Source organism: Prionailurus bengalensis, chromosome B3 (assembly GCF_016509475.1).
Source record: "Prionailurus bengalensis isolate Pbe53 chromosome B3, Fcat_Pben_1.1_paternal_pri, whole genome shotgun sequence".
Classification (NCBI taxonomy): Eukaryota; Metazoa; Chordata; class Mammalia; order Carnivora; family Felidae; genus Prionailurus; species Prionailurus bengalensis.
Window position 1 is genome coordinate 120692414 of NC_057355.1, and position 23681 is coordinate 120716094.

At 48.5% G+C, this 23681-nt stretch overlaps 1 long non-coding RNA gene across 1 annotated transcript in view; it reads right to left on the reverse strand.

Annotated features, from left to right (window-relative positions):
• The window catches only part of LOC122469339, a 29218-nt gene that overhangs the window by 2948 nt on the left and 2589 nt on the right, over positions 1-23681 (reverse strand). The gene's annotated exons all lie outside the window — the stretch shown is intronic.

Below are 23681 nucleotides of genomic sequence, written 5' to 3' on the forward strand. Positions count from 1 at the left end.
TGCAAGGCTGCACCTGTGCTCTGCCGGCCCTGCCACCTGTTGCCTGATTGGGCACGGGGCCTGCCCCAGGGGCCTCGGCGGCAGAGCGAGGTGCAGGGCTGGGATCTGGGGTGGACCCCGGCCTGGGGCAGGCGAGCCAGGAGCGGGACCCCCTCGTCGACGATATCTACCGAATGCACCACTCACTCCCCACCGCCGCTGGGGTGCATCTGTATTATTATCTCCCTCTGACAAAAAGGGAAACCAAAGCTCTGAAAATAAGAGTAATAATAGCCTAACCTAGAGTTTGCTTATTAGGTGCCAGGAGCTCTTATTTGTGTCTCACAAGAATAGCAGGTACAGCCGTAGGCCCTTTTTCCCTGAGGAAACCCAAACACAGAGACGTGAAGGCACTTGCTTTAGGTCACACAGCATGTAAGAGGCACCCCCACGTCTCTGACTGCAAAATCACACCCTTAACTCGCCCCTGACACGGCCTACCAGGTGACCCTTCCAGGATCTCGGTCCCTGCAGGAGCACCTGAGCTGTTCCTCGTGTGGCACTGCTCAGAGTCCCCTGGGCCTCGGTCTCACCATCCTCTTATGTGCCTCTATCCCGCCCCCACCCCCCAGGTGTCCTTGGGGACTGTCTCTCAGATGCTGTGTCCTCTGACTCTCTCTATCCTGCCCTGACTCTGGGTTTCTCTGTCTCCTCTCTCTGGTCCGCAAAAGGGACAAAGAGGGAATTCGCATGGAACGTGGCAAACAAATCGTGGCACCCACTTGCCATGGGCAGCAGAAAAGTGTCTCCTGGGTGGGAGCTGAATGAGTGGAGAATAAAGCAGAAGGGAAGGGAGAAAGGAGGTCTCCTTTCGGGAGGCTGGGGAGCCAGTGGGGCTGGTGTCTGGAGGATGAGAGGGTGAACCAGGGAGGGGGCAGCAGCCGTGGCCCCCCCCACCACACCTTTCTTCTTCTGCAGTGGTGATGGTGCCCCCCGCAACCCTGCACTGAGAGCCGCTGCTGCTGTTGGGAGCCTTGGGCTGCTGAGGATGGGAGGGCGGGGGAAGAAGGAGGAAGTTGTTCTCAGAGTGAGGGTCTCTGCGCAAGCCTGTTGACAAGCTTTCAAGTCTGCACGATAGGATTCTGGGTTCTCAACAGATTCACTTCTATCCCGAGTGGGGCCCAAAGCCAGGCCTCCAGGCCTTTGGCAATCAGGGTGGAATCCAACCACCGGCTGTCATGGCAACCTGTATCTCTTCGGAACTGCACAGAAAGGCCTAGAGTCTGCAGTCCAGGGGACCAGTCACTCAGTATGTGGCAATAGGCAAGCCCATGGGTGTGCCGGGGGGAATCCTACAGGGTAGGGCCCAGAAAGGGGTCCGACTTTGGCTCAGCCGCTTCCTTCTAGTCCTGGCCTCTTCCCGGCAGCGTCTCCAGGGTCTGGCCTAAGTTGGGCTTCAGCCAAGCTGGCTGGCCTCCAGGTGGATTTGGGACAGACAGCTGGGATGTGGTGTTTCCCGCTCCGAAGAGATGGAGGTTGGCAATGGGACCGTGGCGGGGCTGGAATCTGGAATGCTGGGTCCTTCAGTGACAAATCTCAGCAGGATGGTGGGGTCGTGGGTGGGTGGAGGCTGGACAGGCAGTCTTTAGTTAGGTTTCCCAGTGAGGGGATGTGACAGGGATTAGGGCCAGGTGGTCTCCATACCTCCACCCCTTCTTTATCTGGGTGCCTCTGAGCCCTGCATGGGTCCCTCTGGAAGGCCAGCCAGCTGACTCTGAAACTTCCTTCTTTCTCCTCACCCTAACGGCCCTCGCTTCTTCAGACCAGGTCCCCTGCTTGCCAGGGTCAGGTCAGCCCGTCCCAGGAAGCATCTGGCACTGTTTGCTCGCCTCTTTTTGATCGTCCTGGTGGGCTTGGTCATAGCTGCCTGCGCTCCTGATTCTGGCATAGACGCTGTGTTCAGCTCCTTGAGACAACCTTTGTTTGGCTCGACAGGGCACACGTGACTAGTAACTCAGTCCTCCTTCCCCTGGCTGCCAGGTTCAGCTTTGGTCCTTCTTCCTGTCCCTCCTTGTCTAAACAATTCCTACCCATCCTTTGAGGCCCGTGTCAGATGTGAAGCTCGTGCTCCTCCCCATCTGTTCCAGGCAGAATCACTGTTTCCTGTGTCTCCTGCTAATGAGGCACAGAGCACTGAGTGAATGACACTTCCCAAAGGGGAAAAAAAAAAAAAAAAAAAAAGCTTCTGGTCTTGATGGTGTCCTGCTCAAACATTTTCCATGGCTCCCCACTGTGAAAAGGCCTTTTGCCCTTTTGGGCTTCATCAATCCCCTAGCCTGTGCCAGAGAACCCTCTGCTCTAGTCAAGTGGTTCCCTAGCCTTCCCCAAACTTGGTCTGAACCCGCCCCTCTCTACTCCCCCTGCTCAGGCCATCCCCTCTCTTTAGAACACACACCACCACTCACATACTGAAATTCTACCCACCCTTGCGTCTCATGGCCCTGGGAGGCTGGTGGCTCTTGAAAGGGCATAAGGGGGGCCCAGGGTTCGTCTTCTGCCCCCTCCCCGATCTCCAGAGCCAATGGCTTTTGCACAACCTGCATCATATGTTCTATAATTTGAACCAAGCAGCGGCTGACAACCTCCCATTAATGTCTGTGTCAGTGCAAATGAGTATGTCATTGTGTGTGGATGAATACATGTATGTTCATGGGCAGATATCAGCAAGCATATGCACAGGGAGCTGTGTGTGTGCTTAGAAATGTGTGGGAACGAGGGGTGCCTGGGTGGCTCAGTCGGTTAAGCATCCGACTTCAGCTCAGGTCACGCTCTCATGGTCCATGAGTTCGGGCCCCGCGTCAGGCTCTGGGCTGATGGCTCGGAGCCTAGAGCCTGCTTCCGATTCTGTGTCTCCCTCTCTCTCTGCCCCTCCCCTGTTCATGCTGTCTCTCTCTGTCCCGAAAATAAATAAACGTTAAAAAAAAAAAATTAAAAAAAAAAAAAAAGAAATGTGTGGGAATGAATATGCCTCTCCATGCGTGGGAGCAGGTGCGTCATGTCTGAGTGAACTTGTGAATGCACATGGGCCCCGTGTGCCAAAGCACGTGAGCACACGTGAACCTATACGGGGGGGTTGTGTATGTTGAAGGTGTGTGCTTGCACATGCAGGCAAATCTGTCTGTGCACTGGGTGTACGTGTCCTGCTACACTTTCTTCTGCCCAGCCCAGGTTACTGGGGAAGGCCAAGGCCGGGTCAGTCTCCCTTCCATGCACCTCCCAACCTCCAGGGGCACGAGGAGGGGCTGTATGTGACATCCTAACTTTTGACGGAGATAAATGCAGAATTCCTGTGAGGTCACTAGGCTGTGGCAGTGAGCAGCTGTTGAGTGTCGGGGGTCTGGCTCCGTGGTGACCTGGCCCCTGGTCCCCACGCCTCAGTATCCCCTGTCCCCCACTGAGCTGGTAACCGGAACTAGGAGGGCTCAGGAGGGGTCCAGCAAGAGATAATGGTTCTGTTCTGGTCCCCAGGCAACAAGAGCCCACACCCTAGGCCTGTGAGGGGCTGCCTACGCTGGGCCCTGGCAGAGGGGATGGTGACAAGGCCAGAGTACCCACAGAATGCCAGGTCTATGGTCCTCCTTCCTCAGGGGACTAAACTTTGAAAAAACAAAGCAACAGGTTAGTGTGAACTCACTTTAGACTGAACAAGGATATAAAGGCTTAAAGTGCAGCGAGGAAGCTTAGGCTAGACCCAAGGAAGGAGTGTCCTTCACTGACAAAGACCACAAAATCTGTGTCCTCAAACAGATGGATCCCACAACAGGATCCACATCCACCCACAGGGCTGGTGGAGGGGGTCAGAGGTGAGAGACTGGCCTGGATGACCTTTAGAAGTGCCCCTCTCCACTCTCGTGGCTCTGTCCTCTGTAGCTCTGAGGGGGCCCAGAGGGGCATCTGGGGAGAGAAATTAGTCAGGCGTACTTCCGTGCACTGCTCCCAAGATCCTTCCCTCCTCCGGAACCTTCTTATCCCTCATTTCCTGCTGCTCTCCTCTCACCTCCAAGTGGCTGCCCCAGCCCTGGCCCCAAAGTGGCTTCCTCACTCCCTCCCTGCTGCTCCAGAATTCTCCCAGCAGACCACCCCCAAAGGCCCAGCCCAGTCCCGCCCAGTCTTTGGAGTGCAGCCCTGGGCCTCCCACCCAGTGGAAAGGCAATTAGAGGCTCAAACTGGGAGGGGTGCTGAGGTGGGTGCAGGGAGACAGCAGGCCTCGGTGGGCACGATCCCTCACCGATCCCTCACCGGGTGGTCCTCAGGGAGCCAAGGCCAACTGGATGTGACAGTGTACCCTGGCTGAGGTCAGAAGAGCTCTGGGGCCGCTGCCTCAGGGCTGGAGGCCCCCCTTCTTCAGGGACTTTGGGGTCCCAGCCTTGCTTTTCCTGGTGGCCTCCTCTGGCTCCCCAGGGAGTGGCCATGGAAGAGGACATGTAGAGGTGCTTAGGGAGAATGGGGCGGGGAGGGTGAATGACTCCCCCCGACACACCCTGGGCTCCCCTCCTCCTCCTCCTCCTCCTCCTCCTCCTCCTCCTAGAGCTCCTGTGCCTTCCCTGGGAGGTCTGGCCAAGGCGAGCCCAGGGATGAGGGGAGGAGGTCATTAATCACCGTTATTTATTATCTCTTATGTAACCTGTGTTATGAAACATGGGACCTTGTACCAGGCACAACTGGGAACATGTGAAAGATGGCCCTACTAGTAAGGGCTTCCTGTGGGCTGAACAGGTAGGCCCAGGAGCCATAGGGCCACCTGCAGAACGGCCTGGAAAGAGGGGTGCAGGCTGGCCCAGGCTCTGGCTGCAGGTAGGCCGGTCCTGCTGTGCTGCCCTGCTATCTCACAGGGCCCTAAGGTAGGAAGAGAGCTGGGTTTGGGGGCCCCTCAACCACAACAGGCCTAGATCAGCTCAGGCTCCAGGGTGGCCTGGGTCACAGCTGGAGTTGTCAACATACTGACCCAGGAGGAGATAACATCCAAAGGGCTTGGAGTCCCAGTCGGACAAGGAGGGGAATGTCGCCGGAAAAGATCCCTGGCCCCTAGAGGGATCAAACTAAATGGGACTTTAATAGGTCTCTTCCAGCTCAGATTTCATGGGTAATTGGAAGCAGGTCCTGAGCCGAGCAGAGTGGGCTGGCCCTAGTGGCCTGAGGGGGCTGGGGACTGAGGAGGAGCAAGGGTTGCTGCCTCCCTCCCCTCCGCACATCCCACCCAGGCCTCACGGGGCTTCTGGATCCCCTCTACACTGCTTTGGAAATGCTGCTGTTTTAACTCCTTCAGGGTAAGAACGTGGCTAAGCAGGGAGGGAGAGCCTGAGTCTCGGCTCAGAGGGGAAAAGAGAAGCATGTCCTGAGCTAGATGTACACTCATTCATTCATTCATTCATTCACTCACTCAACAAATTCACACTGAAAACTAGCAATAGCCCTTTAAGACAGAACCCTTACTTTCTTTTTTTTTAATTACAAAAGAGGCCCACACTTGCTGAAATAAGATTCAAGCGGTATCACAGTATATTAAGTAAAAGTGAAAATTCTCCTCCCCCCCCTCACCCATTATCTGCCCTCTCCCTGGCTACTCTCATACTCCAGGGGTACCTTCTGTCAACAATTTATGGGATCTCCTTCCAGACCATCTTCACTGCATTCTGCACCACATCCTGCTGTTTTCACTCAACAATGCATCATTGATATCCTTCCAAGGCAGTAAGTAGAATGTGGGTATTCCTCACTCCCATTTTAAAGATGAGAACACTGAGGTTCAGAAAGGTTTAATGGCTGTCCCAGACTGCAGAGCCAGGCCTTGTTCTCATTCTGTCACAGCTTCCAGCCTCTTCCCTGCAGCGGGTGGATATGATGGAGCAGAGAGGCTGGAAAACCCCTAAGTGAGGGCTGGGGTGGGAGAGAGAGCCTGGGAATGAGAAGGAAGCAGTGGGCTAGGAGTGGGCACAGGATCTGCTTGGATGCAGTGGCACCCCTTCTCCAGTGTCTCCCAGGATCCCTCAGGGTCTTCTGTGGCTCTGGGGCCCTAGAGGCCTGGGCTGGACAGGGCTGGTTAGCAGGTAGTGGAGGGGTTTTCAAACCAAACCTATCAAGAGGGAAGGAAAGATGGCATTTCAGCCCCTAAAGTGCCTGCGACACATTCCTCCCCTGGCCTCAGGGGGCATTTCTTGCCTAACACCACTGGTGGGTGCTGGCCACTGCCCCTGCCTGCTGATGCTGACCGGACAGGCCTGTGTTCTCCCTCCAGGACTACTGTCCTGTATTCCCCTGCTGCCACCGGCTACCATTCCAGCATGTTCACCAGTGCGGGGAGGGAGGCACCCCTTTCCGCAGCCCAGACCCTGAGCAACCAGAACCGGCTCGTAGTCACAGGGCTTAGGGACCCTCTAGGAAGACAGCTGAGGGGACAGGCAGGTGGGAGGCCAGTCCAGCCTGAAGTATAAATAAGACCAGCTCTGAAAATGTTGTGACCCAGAAGCCTCCATGCCAGACACCTAGCCTTCCTCCCCCCTGCCTGGGACCTCCAGGGGAGGGAACGCTGGAAGCTGAGAGAACACAGAGGATGGGCAAAGGAAGAAAACATCTAGTGTTCCTTCTGGGCAGGCATGGGTTCTTTACACCCGGGCACACGCATGCATGTGCGCACCCACGTGCATGCACACACACTAATGCCGAAAAGGGGAACTTGGCCGAAGTGTAGCACAGCTGCCCCTCGGAGAAGGCTTAAGGGATGCTGCCTAGAGGCAGGGGAATGGACCGGATGGCCTTTGGAGAGCTCGCCATTCCCGAGACTGTCTGGAAAAATGCTCCCACAAGGGCCACCCAGGCCTTGGAAGGAATCACAGAGATTCTCCCACAAGGCAGTCAGGCCAACTGGGGAAGACTGATCCACTCACGCTGCCAATCTCCTTGGCAAACCTGCTCTGTGCCAGGCCCCATGCTGGGCCCCAGAGAACAGACTGCACCTCCCAGGCTCCACTGCACCAGAGCCACTGGGCATATGGGAGAGAGGGTCCCTACTGGCAAGAGCAGAGCCCATCCCTTCACCCGAGGCTGGCCCATCAGTCACTGAGAGGCTGCCGAGTGGTTCTTAGCGGCGCGCAGGCGGCATCCAGCCGGAGTGCAGACCCTCCGCCCCACACCCCCCCCCCCCCCAAGCTGGTGTCTGGAGAAGGCCGGAGTCTCCTCTCTGCCCACCACCCACGCCACCCCCACGGTTCTGGCCCTGGCCGGCGGGGGCGCAGAAAGGAAATCACTAAGGAGGATTGAGTGTCAATTCACCAACTAATCGGATCAGCGCGAGCGGCTGCCGCACACGCTGTTCCCTCCCCGGCTCCTCCGCGGGCCCATTACAGCAGCTAATCACCCGGGCGGCGGCGGCGGCGTTAACAACCGTCTGCCCACCAGGCTCCTTCCTGGGGCTTGGCGGAGGGGCTGACCCCTTGCAGCTCTCCTCTCGGAGGAGCAGGAGCGGGAAACTGGATCCCAGCAACAAGCCGGTGGCCGCCGTCCAGGGTAACGCCTGGCTCCTCGCGCTGCTGGCTGGCTTCCCGAGTGTTTGCCCGGCTCCTCTTGCCCCGCGGCCGCCGCCGAGGGCCGGCGAGGACGGCGCGGGGACAGCGCATCCCCTGAGCACCCGAGGCCACCGCTCCCTCCCCGCCGCCCGCCGGTGCTGCCCGCGCGGCCCGAGCTGGGGAGGCGGCGCTCCCTGCCAGCCAGAGCAAATTAGGTGCCCGGATGTTGAGGTCTGCTTGGCATTTCCTGTGTTGGCTTTGGCTGACGAGGCCAGGCCAGTGGGCAGCCCTCTTGACCCCAGCCCAGTCCAACAGGCACGTCCCAGACTCTGCAGCCCACAGACTTCTGCTCTGTGCCCCACAGGGAATCCTGTTCCGGAAAAAAAAGATCACCCCTCCCTGCCTGGGTTCCCACTGAGCTGCCTTCCCTTGCCTTGTAGGGTGCTCTGACACCAGAGGCCTGGCCAGCCCCCAACCTGGCTCATCTCAATGCATGTTCCTCAGGCTCGGGCACAGAGCCCACAGAATTTGTGGATCTCCGAGGCTCCCAGGGCTTCCTGGATGTGGTGAGGCCCCTCTGCATCCAGGCTCCCAGGCCTGCCGGTCCGCAGGGGGCTCTGATCTCCCCTGATCTCTTCTTCCCATCTGTCTGTGGAAGAATTTCCCCAGTCCAGGGCCTGGCCCCCAGGGAGCCATGAGCAAGGAGGTTGCTCCAGACATTGGCACCAGCTTGGGAACCCATGGGAGCTCCCGTCCTCAACCCCGGAAGGGCCGGCTTCACCTGTGGGCTTCGGCATTTTTGGCTCCTGTTCCTCTGTCCATGTTTTCTTTGGCTCGGATTTCTGGGACACCAGATTGTCCAAAACAAGACGACTTCGTGATACTTACTTTCCCAAAGAGCAGAGTCTGTAACACAATCAGGCTCTTTGTGTGCAGTGCAGTCTCCAGCCACCCACTCTCTGGTTGCCCCCGTCTCTGCCCCAGCCAGGTCCCCTTGGGGGCATGAAGCACTCCTCAATCCCAGTGGCCAGGGGTCTCTGGTTTAGGATTTAGCGAGGCTGAGCAGAGAGGGGAGCCAACCCCCTCCCCACAGACCATCCGTCACTGGTCTGCAGCTCTTTCCTTTCTCCTCCCCAGCCCTGGGATGCCAGCAGAGCCCCTGTGAGGAAGGAGAAGCAAGAAATAGGGATAGCCTAGGGTTCGAGATGCCCGACTACAAATCCCAGCTCTACTACACACAGCTGTATGCCTCGAGCAAGGTACCAAATGGCTGTGGAACTCAGTTGCCTTGCCAGTAAAGTGGCCACAATAGAGGAACCTAGCTTTACTGGAACCTTACTAGGGCCTTTGGGGCTAGCCTGCAGTAAGCCCCGGTAAAGCGACCATAAATGCAGCTATCTGTCCGCATGGGGTCGGCTGAGCAGTCACTCAGGAGTCTGCAGAGTTGTCCAGGCCCAGCCTGGATCACACCTAGGATAGAGACTCTGCCCCGCTATCCCACTAGTCACTTCTTTGCTCCCAGGCTGGTTCTGTGCTGCCATCTCCCTGAGGAGACTGAAGCCCAGGCTGGCTCTCTCCCGAGCCACTCTGCCCGTGGCCATCAAGAACTTGCCGCCTCAACGGCACAGGCCAGCCTGCCAGGGCAGAGCAGTCTCAGAAGGCATCTGAAGGTGGTTGGGTACCTAGAACCGCTGTTTGGAGGGCCTCACCTTTCCCCAGGGAACACGGAGGCATAGCACACGCATCTTGGTTGCTCAGTGCCAGGTACCAGAACGCTCAGAAATCTGAACGTGTGGTGAACGAAGGAAAAGGCTCTGGATTTCCTACATTGTTTGTGGGAGAAGCGACAGGCGTTTTTCTGACAAGTCTGGGGTGAGAGTTGTCAAGAAGACAGGGGAGTGTTGATCACCTTGATGAGCAATTCCACGTCTGGGACTCTCCCTTAGGAACTAATCTGAAATGCCAGAACTCAGAGCTGCAGGAGGGTCTATACAAATCTCTACAGAGGTGGTTTTTCTCAGCGTCATTTATTTTTATTTTTTATGCTTTTAGATTTTTTTTTTTAATGTTCACTTATTTTTGAGAGAGAGAGAGAGAGACAGAGACAGCATGAGCGGCAGAGAGAGAGACAGGCACACAATCCAAAGCAGGCTCCACGCTCCCAGCTGTCAGCACAGACACTGACGCGGGGCTCGAACTCATGAGCCACAAGATCATGACCTGAGCCGAAGTTGGACGCCTACAACCGACTGAGACACCCAGGAACCCCTCTCAGTGTCACTTATAATAGCAAACAAACAAAGAAGATACTTCAGTAGCCAATGGTTGGAGACTGGATAAATCTATTATGCTATACCTATGCACACAGGGAATTAAAGAGTAAGCACTAAAGATTAGGTTTAGGGAAAATTTTTAATGACGTGGCAACATCTGAGTAAAAAAAATCAGGATATCTAACTGCTGACAAAGTATAACCTTAATTATGTGAAAAAATATGTTCTGAGCACATACACAAAATTTGATATATATATATATATATACATATATAACATAATTATATGTGTAATATATAAGAATTACTTATATATATATAAATTATATATATATATATAAATTATATATATATATATATATATATATAATATAAAAGGGCATATTATGCTGCCTTAAAAAGGGATGAATTCTGGCACCTGCTACAACATGGACAAGCCCTGAAGACATTATGTTAAGTGAAATATGCCAGACAGAAATGTACAAAGATTGTATGGTTCCACCTTACATGAGGCCCCTAGAAAAGAGTCAAACACCTAGAGACAGAAAGTAGAAGGGTGCTTGCCAGGGCCTGGGGAGGACGGACAGTGATTTTTTAATGGGCACAAAGTTTCAGTTTGGGGAGATAAAAAGTTCTGGAGATGGTGACGGTTGTACAAGAATGAGAATGTACTTAACACTGCTGAACTGTACACTTAAAAATGATAAAAATGATAAATGTTATGTACATTTTATCACAATAAAAAAAAAGAGGTCATAGAGAAATACATCAAATGTTCTTAATGAGTATTTTTGAGTGAAGGGATTATGGGTGACCTTTGTTCTTTTTAGTTTCCAACATTTGCCCCTAGTAAATGAGATATTTTGTTTTGTTTGTTGTTTGTTTTAAGGAAGCTTGCTTCAGCATCTCCCAGATGTGCGGGGGTGGGGAGGGGGAGAGGTTCGGTCCAGCTGCAGCTGGACACAGGGGAGAAGCACAGCGTGCTGGGGGGAGGGCTGGCTCAGAGAAGGCTTGGGGTCCGCCCAAGTTCTCGCTCCCCTGCTGGCTGGCCTAATTCTCTGTCTCCCGCCCCCCCCACCCCCACCCCTCCAGCCTTGCCTCGGGGCCTCTCCGCAGGCATGGCGCACTGACTAGCCTGAAGGGGCCGTCCCAGCTCTAGTGGGAATTCGGGCTCGGGGCTTTCTCAGACGGTCAGTACCCTTGCCGCCTTCCCGCTGCCGCTCCGCCCCAGCCCAGCTGCAAAAACAACAGCCCATACCCCAAGCCCTGTTATTGCAGCCCAGAGTGGAGCCTCAGTGTGCAGCGGAAGGAGTGGGGATGGGGCCTGCCAGTCCCAAAGAGACCTTGGGGCAGGGGTGCTCTCGGGAGGTTGGAGGGTCCCCTCCTGATCCCTGGGGAAACCTGACTCCCAGGTGTGAGGAGAAGGGGCTTGGGGAGGCCTGAGGGCCTGGGGGCCTGAGAGCCAACTCTGCCAGTGGCCTCCCTGGCTCCTTGGGGACTGCGGGGTGGGGAGAGGTAGGGGGGAGGAAGTCAAGCCACTTGGGAACCCGCTGAACCAAGCCGAGCCAAGCCGTGGGCAGGAGGCGGCACCACCGTGGCTCCCAGGCAGGCCAGGGCCAAGGCTTTCCCACGGGGTGCAACTGGCCACTGGGCTCTATGGAGCCATCCACCCAGGCTAGGGACTGGGAGCCCTGGGAGTTTTCCATGCAGTCTTCCCTTCAGGGCAGAGGGACTGGTGGGCATATCTGGAACTTATCAGGGCCATTCCAGGTATGGGCTGGGCACCCCAGCAAGGCTGGGGTACAGCTCTCAGAGGCCTGCTACTCAGCTTTCTCAGCACCCACTCCAGCCTCATCCATTGGCTCCTTACTCACGTGACAGAGCAATGACACAGGGCTCATATCCCTAAGAACCTAAGGGGCCTCAGAGGCTGTTGGAAGCCCAGTGCCTTTTTGACACCTAAAGGCCACTCCTGCCACTCTAATATGAGGGGTGTGGGCGGTGTGGCATTAGGAGGCACTGGGAGGTCTCCAGAGACAGATAAACCCGGGCTAGAACCTCAGCTCTGTCCCACTAGCTGTATGACTGGACATGTTCCTTAACCTCTCCAAGCCTTGGCTTCCTCCACTAGTGGTGGAAGGTTTAGATGCAACATATATAGTTTCTGGCACAATGTAAATGCTTATTAAGGGGAAGACACTGTAATGCTCAATACACAAGCCCCCAAAAATGAAATTAGCTGAGACTGGAAAGAACTTTCTGATCTCAATGGTCAGCTTAGTTCTTCTGACCCATGGCACTCTGCCCAACGTAGACGGCACACTTGAGGAGTCCCCTTTTCTTTTTCCACTCTGGTTAGGAACCAGTTAAGCAAACTACCCTCTGAAGTTAGACAATGACTGTCTGTTGTTAAGGATGTTGTGGGCCACAGGCATCAAACCAGGGATAGAAACTATTTCAGGCAAGGAGAGGATCCAGATGGAAGAGGGTGAGCCTCTGGCTTCTCAAAGCCACCAGCATCCTCTGTCTGTAGGTTAGTCACTGTGTGTCACTTATGCACCAAGAAGCGGCAGGAAGCTGTCAGATTGAGGGTCCAGGCTTCCTGACTGGGATGTAGCCTCATATAAGGTCTGTTGCTGTTCTGAAATGCTCTCAGGTAGTTACAATAACTCATTTACTCTTGAAAGAGAGGAGTTATAGAAATAAAAGCTGGTGTTATTTTTATTTGGATTATCTGGTCTTTAAAATACAACCAGATCTGTATTAAGTACATTAGAATCACCTTTTAGGGAGATTTAAAAAAATTCTCTCAAAATTTTTAGGTAATGGTAATCCAGACCTACTACTTTAAAGATCAGTAGTGGCAAAGTGTCTCTAAATCTTTAAGATCACTACCATTCATCAGATGTCATTGTTCTTATCATCTCCACTGACAGACACGATAACCCAGCTTGGGAGGGGCGGACCTGTGATCTGAACTGAGATTCATATGACTTCCAAGCCCAAACGTGCATGCATTCATTCATTCATTCATTCAGGGAGGGTGGGGGAAGAGCTGAGGGAGGGAGGGAGAGAGAACTTAAGCAAATTCCACACCCAGCACAGAGCCCAACTTGGGGTTCGATCTCATGACTGTGAGATCATGACCTGAGCCAAAATCAAGAGTTGGATGCTCAACCAACTGAGCCACCAGGCGTCCCCAAGCCCAAGCTTCTAAATGGTTTAACATAACATGAAAGGACAACTAGCCAGTGGGCATTAGTCTCCACATTTTTTTTCCGGAATCACAGACTATTTGTTTTGTCTACCTATGTGCTCAGTACTATTCTCACTAATGACAGACCTATCGATTGTGGTATAACTGATCGCTTGATCGGAACCAGCTCACTTCACAGGGCTCTTTAGAGACCAAAGGGGAGAAGGAGTACGAAAATCTTTAAATTTTTAAAAATGTTTATTCATTTTGAGCACGAGCAGGGGAGGAGGCAGAAAGTGAAGGAGACACAGAATCTGAAGCAGGCTTCAGGCTCTGGGCTGACAGCACAGAGCCAGACACGGGGCTCGAACCCACGAACCCTGAGATCATGACTTGATCTGAAGTCAGGCACTTAACCGACTGAGCCACCCAGGCACCCCAGGAATATGAAAATCTTAACAGGCAAAACCCTCCTTCTGGGGCACCTGGGTGACTCACTCAGTTAAGCGTCTGACTCTTGTCTTTGGCTCAGATCATTATCTCACTGTTTATGGGATGGAGCCCCACATCTGGCACGAAGCTCACAGGACAGAGCCTGCTTGGGATTCTCTCTCTCTCCGCCCCTTCCCCACTCGCGCTCTCTCTCTCTCAAAATAAATAAACTTAAAAAAATAAATAAAAGGCACAATCCTCTAAGTTTAAAGGATGATGCTGTTTTATTATTGAGTTTCCCCTAGTACAGGGGCTATCTTCCAATATGCAGTCTGGTGTTTGGTATGAAAAGATGTTCAACAAATATTCGTCATATACTGTATATGTTGCCCCATGAAGACCAAGTGTTAATACACGGTCCTAATAACAATAGGGTACTATTTTTTTTTTTCTAATCACATGCCCTGGTACCATTATCTGTGTTTGTCATTAGAATTTTCCTCTAGATTCCTAGCAACTGACCAGTTCAAGTGGGAGGGAATCTCATGAACACAGCCGGATTCCACTAAAATATAAATCTACATTTAGACCCAGAATAGCTTCTAGTTTAGCGGCATCAATCAAATAATGTCTGAGAATTGGGTTGGGCTCCTTGGAGAACAAAAGAGAAGCTTAGTCAAGCCTCCGGCAACTGAAAAAGTTAAACCAAAGGGGGACTTGCTGGGAAGTCCAAGGATGGCTCTACCTTAAAGCATGGCTAGGCCTACAGGCCTCCATCGGTTCATTTCAAATCATCGGCTCTTTTGCCCTTTCTCTCTCACTCTAGGACTTGCCTCTGTTCACTTCTCTTGGAGCAGTTGCCTGACTTTCTCCTGCAGACAATCCTCCTCCATGAAACAGGAAAGTTGGACACCAACAGTCCTCAGCCAATCTCCTCATAGCGGATGATCTAAAGGAGAGAAACCTGCTTTCCTCTGGGGTCCATATAGCAAATCCCAGGGAAGGACTCAAAGGCTTTGTGCAAATAGACGGCATGGAATTGGGGTGACTGCACAGACCTGGGTGGTGTGCCTTCTCTGCGGCCAGGAGGCCCTGAGATTGACAGTTCCACCTGAATGACACGAGATGAGGGAGAGTTCCCAAAGGAAAGGGGGTGCAGGGCAGACAAAAACAACAGGTGCCCCTGACAATAGCACTTGTTCTCAGGTTGCGTAGAGGCATGACTTATCCACCAGAACAATCAGAAAAGGATAAAAACAGTAGTGCACTCGCATGCCGAAGTGTTGAGTCAAAGCCCTTCAGGAAAAGGAAGTGATCTGATGGCCTAAAGGAGATTCTTTAGAACAGGAGAAAGACACAAATATTTTGGTCAGCCTCCCTCCCTACAGTTGAGAATTATCATCATAATCACCCTATTCTCCAAATTAAGCTCAGAAACTATGATTTGATAATTCTGCAGGCAATTAGCCAGAATATTTGAAATTGGGACGCTCTGGAAAAATCTAGAAGATCTGGTGAACACAGTCATATTCCTGGTTGAGAGAATGGGCCTGATGAAGGATTTATTTTTCTTACAAATAACTTTTTTTCTGATTACAAATGGGAGGTGTTTACTGTAGAAATTTTGGAAAATACAGAACACAAATGAACATGAAAACCACTCTTGTGTTTGTTAGGATTGGGTGTGACTACGAATGATGGAAACCTCAAGATAACAGTGGCTCAGATAAGACTGAAGTTTATTTTGCTTGCTGCTACATGAAGTTCAAAAGTCCAGGCTGGTATGATAGTTTTGCTCCACAGAGGCCTCAGGGTGCCCAGGCCCCTTCCAGCTCACTACTCTGCCATGCCTGCAGCGTGGCCTGAATCCTCATTATCTAGGCTGCAGAGCAGAAAAGTAGCCAGAAAGAGAAAGGGATAAAGAGGCCAAGGGACACAGGCCAGCTATCTCCCAGGCAAGGTTCTCAGAAGCAGCGACACAACGCTTCCACACCAGCCCCACGGTAATGACCGGGTTTTGGGGTGATGGTGGGGTTCAGAGCCAATGGCCAAGAAAGAATTCTTGGAGACGTCTTTGGTGCAAGAAGGTGATCTTATTAAAGCGTGGGGACAGGACCTGTGGGCAGAAAGAGCTGCACTGGGGTTGTAAAGAGTGACTGGTTGTATACTATGGGGTTAGGAGAGGTAAAGTCAAGGGAAAGTTTCTTAAAGGGATTTTCATATGCTAAAGAAGACTCACAGATTACTGAAGGCCTAGCTATTGTCAAACTAAAGTTGTTTTTCCCTCCAGTAAAGTAGCAAAGCATTAATATGAAGGCTGTAGGGAGTTCCGGAGATTAGGCTATTGATAAGATTGCTTTTTGTTTTTGTTTTTGTTTTTTTGTAATTTACTAAGATATTTGTAAACTGATGGAGACTCCTGTCCTGGATGACTGTGACTTTTATCAGTTAACCATTGGTTTTCTTTCCCTTTCATGTCCGAGGAATATCACACGTATCCCACCTGGGGTGGGGGGTGGGGGGTGTTCTTAGCTTGTGCTTTGTCCTCAGCTTGCCTTATGCTCCCTCATCAGTAAGAATGCGGTCACATGGCCGCATCTACCTGCTGGGGAGACCAGGAGATGTAGTCTTTATTCTGGGTAGCTATTTGCAGAGCCAAAACTCTACTACTATAGATTGGTGGTTTGTGAGGCAATTAGGGGTCTCTAATAAACCTGTAGTTATACTGTCCAGAGAGAGCCACAGTTAATATCTTGGTATATGTCACACATATATCCACACACACCCCCATACCTGTATGTATGTATACACATATATGTATATATACAAATATATAATGTACGTATGTGTGTATATATAGGTGTGCGTATGTGTGTGTGTGTATATATATATATATATATATATATATATATATGAATAACATACAAATATTTTTTTAAAATTTTAACGGTTAATTTTGAGAGACAGAGAGACAGAGACAGAGCACTAGCGGGGGAGGGGCAGAGAGAGAGACACACACACAAAGAATCCGAAGCAGGCTCCAGGCTCTGAGCTGTCAGCACAGAGCCCCATGTGGGGCTCAAACTCGTGAACCATGAGATCATGACCTGAGCTGGTCAGCCACCCAGGCGCACCTAACATATAAATATTTTTAAGTGAAATTGAGAGCCTACCAAATACACTACTTTTGCGTTTTGCTTTTTTTGAAAAATTATATTTTAGCACTGAGTCATTTAATAATTAGAGCAATGTAACATAATCCTTTATAATTTTCTTTTAAAGATTTTATTTTTAAACAATCTCTACACCCAATGTAGGGCTAGAACTCACAACCCCAAGATGAAGAGTCGTGTGCTCCACTGAGTCAGCCAGGTGCCCTTACAATTTTCTTTTCTTTTTTTCAAATTTATTTTTATTTATTTATTTTAAAATAGGCTCCATGTCCAATGTGGGCCTTGAACTCACGACCCTGAGATCAAGAGTCACATGCTGTACCAAATGAGTCAGCCAGGCACCACTTTTAGTTATTTTTTGATAATTTTTTATTATAATTTTTCTTTTTTTTAAGTTTATTTATTTATTTTGACAGAAAGAGAGAGGAGCATGAGCAGGGGAGGGGCAGAGACAGAGGAAGAGAGAGAGAGAGAGAGAGAGAGAGAGAGCCAGTCCCAAGCAGGTCCTGCACTGTCAGCGTGGAGCCCCATGTGGAGCTCCAACCCACAAACTGTGAAATCATGACCTGAACTGAAATCAAGAGTTGGATGCTCAACTGAGCCACCCAGGTGCCCCATTATTATAATTTTCTTAAAAAAATTCTTTTTTAATGTTTATTTTTGAGAGAGACAGAGACAGAATGTGAGCAGGGGTGGGGCAGAGAGAGAGAGAGAGAGAGGGAGACACAGAATCTGAAGCAGGCTCCAGGCTCTGAGCTGTCAGCACAGAGTCAGATGCGGGGCTCAAACCCACGAATGGGGAGATCATGAACCTGAGCTGAAATCAGACATTCAACCGACTGAGCCACCCAGGAACCCCATTATAAGCTTTTTTTAAAATTTTTTTATTTTTTAACATTTATTCATTTTTGAAAGGCAGAGAGAGACAGAGCACGAATGGGGGAAGGGGCAGAGAGAGAGGGAGACACAGAATCCAAAGCAGGCTCCAGGCTCCGAGCTGTCAGCACAGAGCCCGACGCGGGGCTCGAACTCATGGACCGCGAGATCACGACCTGAGCCGAAGTTGGCCGCTTAACCGACTGAGCCACCCAGGCGCCCCTATAATCTTCTTTTAAACAGATATTTTTATTTTATAAATCCTGGTGTATAAAGTTTTTGTTAAACTATTTATTTCAAGATAATTGGCGATTTCATAGGAGACTGAAAGGAATGTACACCAAAGTCCCATGTGCACCCTTCCCCCTGCCTCCTCTGATGGTAACAACTCACACAACTATGGTACTGGATCAAAACCAAAATATTGACATTGATATAATCAATTTCACCAGTTACACACGCACTCGTGTGTGTGTGTGTGTGTGTGTGTGTGTAGCTCTATGAAATGTTATCATGTGTAGCCTTGCATAATCATCCCCACAAGATGAAGAGACTCAACTGTACTATCCTTTGTGTCACTCCTTCATAGCTACCGCCATCCCATGCCCCCACCCAACTCTAACCCCTGGCAATTACTAATCCATTCTTCATCTCTCTATATATGTTATTCCACGAGTGCTACATAAACGGATTATGCTTTATGTACACTTTTGAGATTGGCTTTTTTCACTCAGCGTAAGTTCCTTGAGTTTCATTTAAGTTGTTGGAGATATCAATAGTTTATTCCTTTTTATTGCCAAACCATATCCCATGCTATGGATTTGCCCCAGTTTGTTAAAACACTAACTAATGGAAGGACATTTAGGAAGTTTCTAGTTTTTGGCTATTATGAATAAAGCTACTATGAACATTCATGCTATTTAGATACGAGTGCTCATTTCTCTGGGATGAATGACCAAGAGTGCAATTGCTGGGTTGTATTATAAATCCATTTTTAGTTTTGAAAGGAATTGCCAAACTATCTTCCAGACTGACTGTAGGAACCCTACTTTTTAAACTTAACAATATGTTGTCAATAATTCTTATCATTAAGTATTTCTTATGTCATTAAATATTCTTCTAAAACATGTATGGCAATACATAATTTCCAAACCAATTTTTAAATTTTGGCTATTTAGGAATATTTCTGAATTTTATGTTATAAATAATAAAGTAAAAAGTGTTATTGTGGATAAATCTTTGGGCCTATTTCTGATTACCTCCCTAGGATAAATTTCTAGACTTAAACATACCAATTTAAAAAGCATGAATGAACATTTTAAAGTCTTTTGCTACGTTTTTTTTTTTTTCCAAATTGTCCTACTGAAAGCTGTTTCAATTTAAAATCCCACAGAAAGAGGGGCGCCTGGGTGGCTCAGTCAGTTAAGCGTCCGACTTTGGCTCAGGTCATGATCTCGCGGTCCGTGAGTTCGAGCCCCGCGTGGGGCTCTGTGCTGACAGCTCAGAGCCTGGAGCCTGTTTCAGATTCTGTGTCTCCCTCTCTCTCTCTGACCCCCTCTCATTCATGCTCTGTCTCTCTCTGTCTCAAAAATAAATAAACGTTAAAAAAAAAATAAAAGAATAAATAAGATAAAATAAAATCCCACAGAAATATGTGAGAATTGGGCAAAGTTTTTAAAACTACTAATATTGCAACACAAATTACAAATGATTGGAATCTTTAATGTATAAACACACCTTACAAACTAACCAGAAAAAGATTAAATACCCAATATCAAGATGCTTTGGGCTGTAAGTGACAGAAAACTCCATTCAAAATTTTATAGAGAAATGTACCATTTCCTATAATAAGAAGTCTAAAGTTAGGGCAACTTCTGGATTTGTCGATTTCACACAACAACTTTAATAAAAGGCACCATAGTACATAGACTAACAGGATAAGCACTGAAGCTATACTGTTGGATTAACATCTCAACTCTTCCACTTACTGGGTGTGTGACACTAAGCAAGTTACTTATCCTATTTATGCCTCAGATTCCTGTTTTGAAAATGGTTATATTAGTAGTATCTATCTCATAGTACTGCTGAAAGGATGACAAGAGTTTATATATGTAAATTATCCATTAAGTGTTGATATTTTTAAGACCTTAGGTTCTTCCTGTTCTTCTGTTCTGACATCTTGGCATGTTAACTTAATCTTCATTCTTGAGACTTCATGGTCATTTAAGATAGCTGCAGTAATTCTAGGCATCATATTTCAGACAATCAGAGACTAAAGAGACTAAGGAGTCTTCTCCGTTACTTAAAAACAAAGAAACCTTTCCAGGGAGTCCCAAACAGATCTCCCTCATATTCTGCTGGCTAGAAAATGGGTTACCCGGCACCAACCTATGGAAGGAAGGAAGGAAGGAAGGAAGGAAGGAAGGAAGGAAGGAAGAAAGAAAGAAAGAAAGAAAGAAAGAAAGAAAGAAAGAAAGAAAGAAGGAAAGAGAGAGGAAGAAAAAGAATGGAATTGCCATGATTGGCTTAGGCCAATCAGGATTTACTCATAAGCTAAAACCACTTTCCCTGTGGATAGAAACCAAAGAAAATCAGGCCTTTTAACAAACAAGAAGAAAGAAATGGATGTCAGGTAGACAACCAGAATGTCTGTCATGTATCATATTAGAAAAATGGGCAAATCATATGCATTGAAACATGAAAAAAATGTTCATCTATATTAATGAGCAAAGAAATGCAAACTAAAAGGAGTTTTGTATTTTCTCTATCCATTTCACAATGATGAAAAAGAATGATAATCATCTACAACAGTAAAAATTCAATGTACCTAGGAATAATCTTACATAAGATGTGCAAGTCATATATGGAGAAAATTATAAAATTTTACTAAACAACATTAAAGAAGACCTAAATAAATGAAGACATATACCATATCCATAGATAGGAAGACTCAGTATCTTAAAGATGCCAATTCTCCTCAAATTAATTTAGATTTTCAAAGTAATTCCATGCAAAATCATTAGAGGTTGCTTTTTTTTTTTTTTTGAGGAATAGACAAATTGTTTCTAAAATATATATGAAAGAGCAAAGACTTAAAACTAGTTAAGAACCTTTTAAAGAAAGAAATATTGCAAGGGAATTTTTCTTACCAGAGAGCAAGACTTTTTTTTTTTTTACAATTTTTTTTTTAATGTTTATTTATTTTTGAGACAGAGAGAGACAGAGCATGAACAGGGGAGGGGCAGAGAGAGAGGGAGACACAGAATCTGAAATGGGCTCCAGGCTCTGAGCTGTCAGCACAGAGCCCGACGCGGGGCTCAAACTCACAGACCGTGAGATCATGACCTGAGCCGAAGTCGGACGCTTAACCGACTGAGCCACCCAGGCACTCCAGGAGTTTTTATAAAATAAGACAAAAATGTGATATTAGGTCAGGGATATGCAAATTTAGCAATGGAACAAAATACAAAGCCCTCAAACAGACTCACACATTATAGATACTTGATATATTAGAGTGGTAGCATTGAAAATCAAGGGAAAAAGAATGGAAAAAGAAAATAAAATTGGATTCCCACCTTACTCCTTACATAGAAAACTTATGTGTAAATCCTTTTTTAAAATATTTATTTATTTTGAGAGAGAGGCAGAGAGGGAGAGAGACAGAATCCCAAGCAGGGTCTGTGCTGTCAGTGAAGAGCCTGATGAGGGGCTCTATCTCATGAACTTTGAGATCACGACCTAAGCCAAAATCAAAAGTCAGACCCTCATCTGTCTAAGCCACCCAGGCACTCCCAAAACTTACATGTAAATCTAAAATTTTAACTTATTTAGAAGAAAAAAAGTAAGAGATCATCTTCAAGCCTTTAAATCAGGGAAGGGTTTTTGTTTTGTTTTGTTTTTTGAGAGAGAGAGCAAGCAAGTAGGGGAGAGGCCGGGGGGGGGGGGGGGGGGGGGGTGGGGTGGGAATCCCAAGCAGCCTCTGCACTGTCAGCACAGAGCCCAACACGGGGCTTGATCTCACAAACCATGAGATCATGACCTGAGCCAAAATCAAGAGTTGAATGCTCAAGCGACTGAGCCACCCAGGCACCCCAGGGAAGGAGTTTTAAAACAAAATATGAAAAGCATTACTACCTAAGACAAGGTTGATGCATTTGACCATATTTAAAATTGAGAACTCTATTGAAAGACATCACAAAGTGAGTGAAACAACAAGCCATGAACTGAGAGAAGATATTTATAAAACAAATAACTGAAAAAGATGAGTATTCAAAATATATAAGAAACTCCTACAAGTCCATTTTAAAAAGATTTTTAAGAAAGTAGGCAAGAGGGGCGCCTGGGTGGCTCGGTCGGTTGGTTAAGCATCCGACTTCGGCTCAGGTCACGATCTCACGGTCCGTGAGTTCGAGCCCCGTGTCGGGCTCTGGGCTGACGGCTCAGAGCCTGGAGCCTGCTTCCGATTCTGTGTCTCCTTCTCTCTCTGCCCCTCCCCCATTCATGCTCTGTCTCTCTCTGTCTCAAAAATAAATAAAAACGTTAAAAAAAAAATTTAAAAAAAAGAAAAAAAAAGAAAGTTGGCAAGAGACACAAACAGGTATTTCACAAAGGGGAAAGAAAAATACACGGCCAAGAAACATATGAAAAAATGAACAACCTCATTGGTAATCAGGAAAACAAATTAAGATCATAATGATGCATCCTTTTATATCCACCTGATTCTCCCCAAATAAAATAACTGGTAGTACCAAGTGTTGCTAATAAGGTAGATCAGTTGGAACTCTCCCTACTGGAGAGAGCATTCATTGATTTTTTTTTTATTAAAAAAAATATTTTTTTAATGTTTATTTATTTCTGAGACAGAGAGAGACAGACAGAGCATGAGCGGGGGAGGGGCAGACAGAGAGGGAGACACAGAATCTGAAACAGGCTCCAGGCTCTGAGGTGTCAGCACTGAGCCTGAGGCGGGGCTCGAACTCACAAACCATGAGATCATGACCTGAGCCGAAGTGGGTCGCTCAACCGACTGAGCCACCCAGGCGCCCTGAAGATTTTGTCTTTTAAGCTTTTATTTTTTAGTAATCTCTACACCCAACATGGGGCTCGAATGTACATCCCCAAGATCAAGAGTTGCATGCTCTACCAACTGAGCCACCCAGGCGCCCCGAGCATTCATTGATTTAACCACTTTGGAAGACTAGCGCTATTTGTAAAGTTGAATATTCACACAGTCTATGCTCTAGCTGTTCCACTTGCAGGCCAAAACATACACAAGAATATTTATAGTTTATAGTCTCTCACTCCCCTAAAAAAGCCTGGAAACACCCCAAATATCTGTTGAAAGAAAACGAATACATAGATTACGGTATGGTCACATGATGGGATACTAGGCAGCGTTGCTAATGAAAGAACTACAGATACATGTAACTACATCCATTTTAGGAATGTCGTATCAAGTGAAAAGAGCAAGTTGTAGAAAATTACATTATAATGTCATCTGCAAAAAAGTTAAAATCAGGCTGAACTAAACAATATGTTGTTTAGGGATTATAAATATACATTTTTTTTCATTTTTTTTTTCAACGTTTATTTATTTTGGGGACAGAGAGAGACAGAGCACGAATGGGGGAGGGGCAGAGAGAGAGAGGGAGACACAGAGTCGGAAACAGGCTCCAGGCTCTGAGCCATCAGCCCAGAGCCTGACGCGGGGCTCGAACTCACGGACCGCGAGATCGTGACCTGGCTGAAGTCGGACGCTTAACCGACTGCGCCACCCAGGCGCCCCTACAATACATTTTTTATTTATTTATTTTTTTAAATTTTTTTTCAATGTTTATTTATTTTTGGGACAGAGAGAGACAGAGCATGAACGGGGGAGGGGCAGAGAGAGAGGGAGACACAGAATCGGAAACAGGCTCCAGGCTCTGAGCCATCAGCCCAGAGCCGGACGTGGGGCTCGAACTCACAGACCGCGAGATCGTGACCTGGCTGAAGTCGGACGCTCAACCGACTGCGCCACCCAGGCGCCCCGCAATACATTTTTTAAATAAAACAAAGCAATACCAGTCAAAATTCAGTGGTTATCCTTGGGTATGGGAGAAGACAGAGAAACGGGGTAAGAGTACACACATCGTCGACATGGCATAGGCAGTGTTTGAGGATTTTTAAAAAATATATGTCACATACTTTTT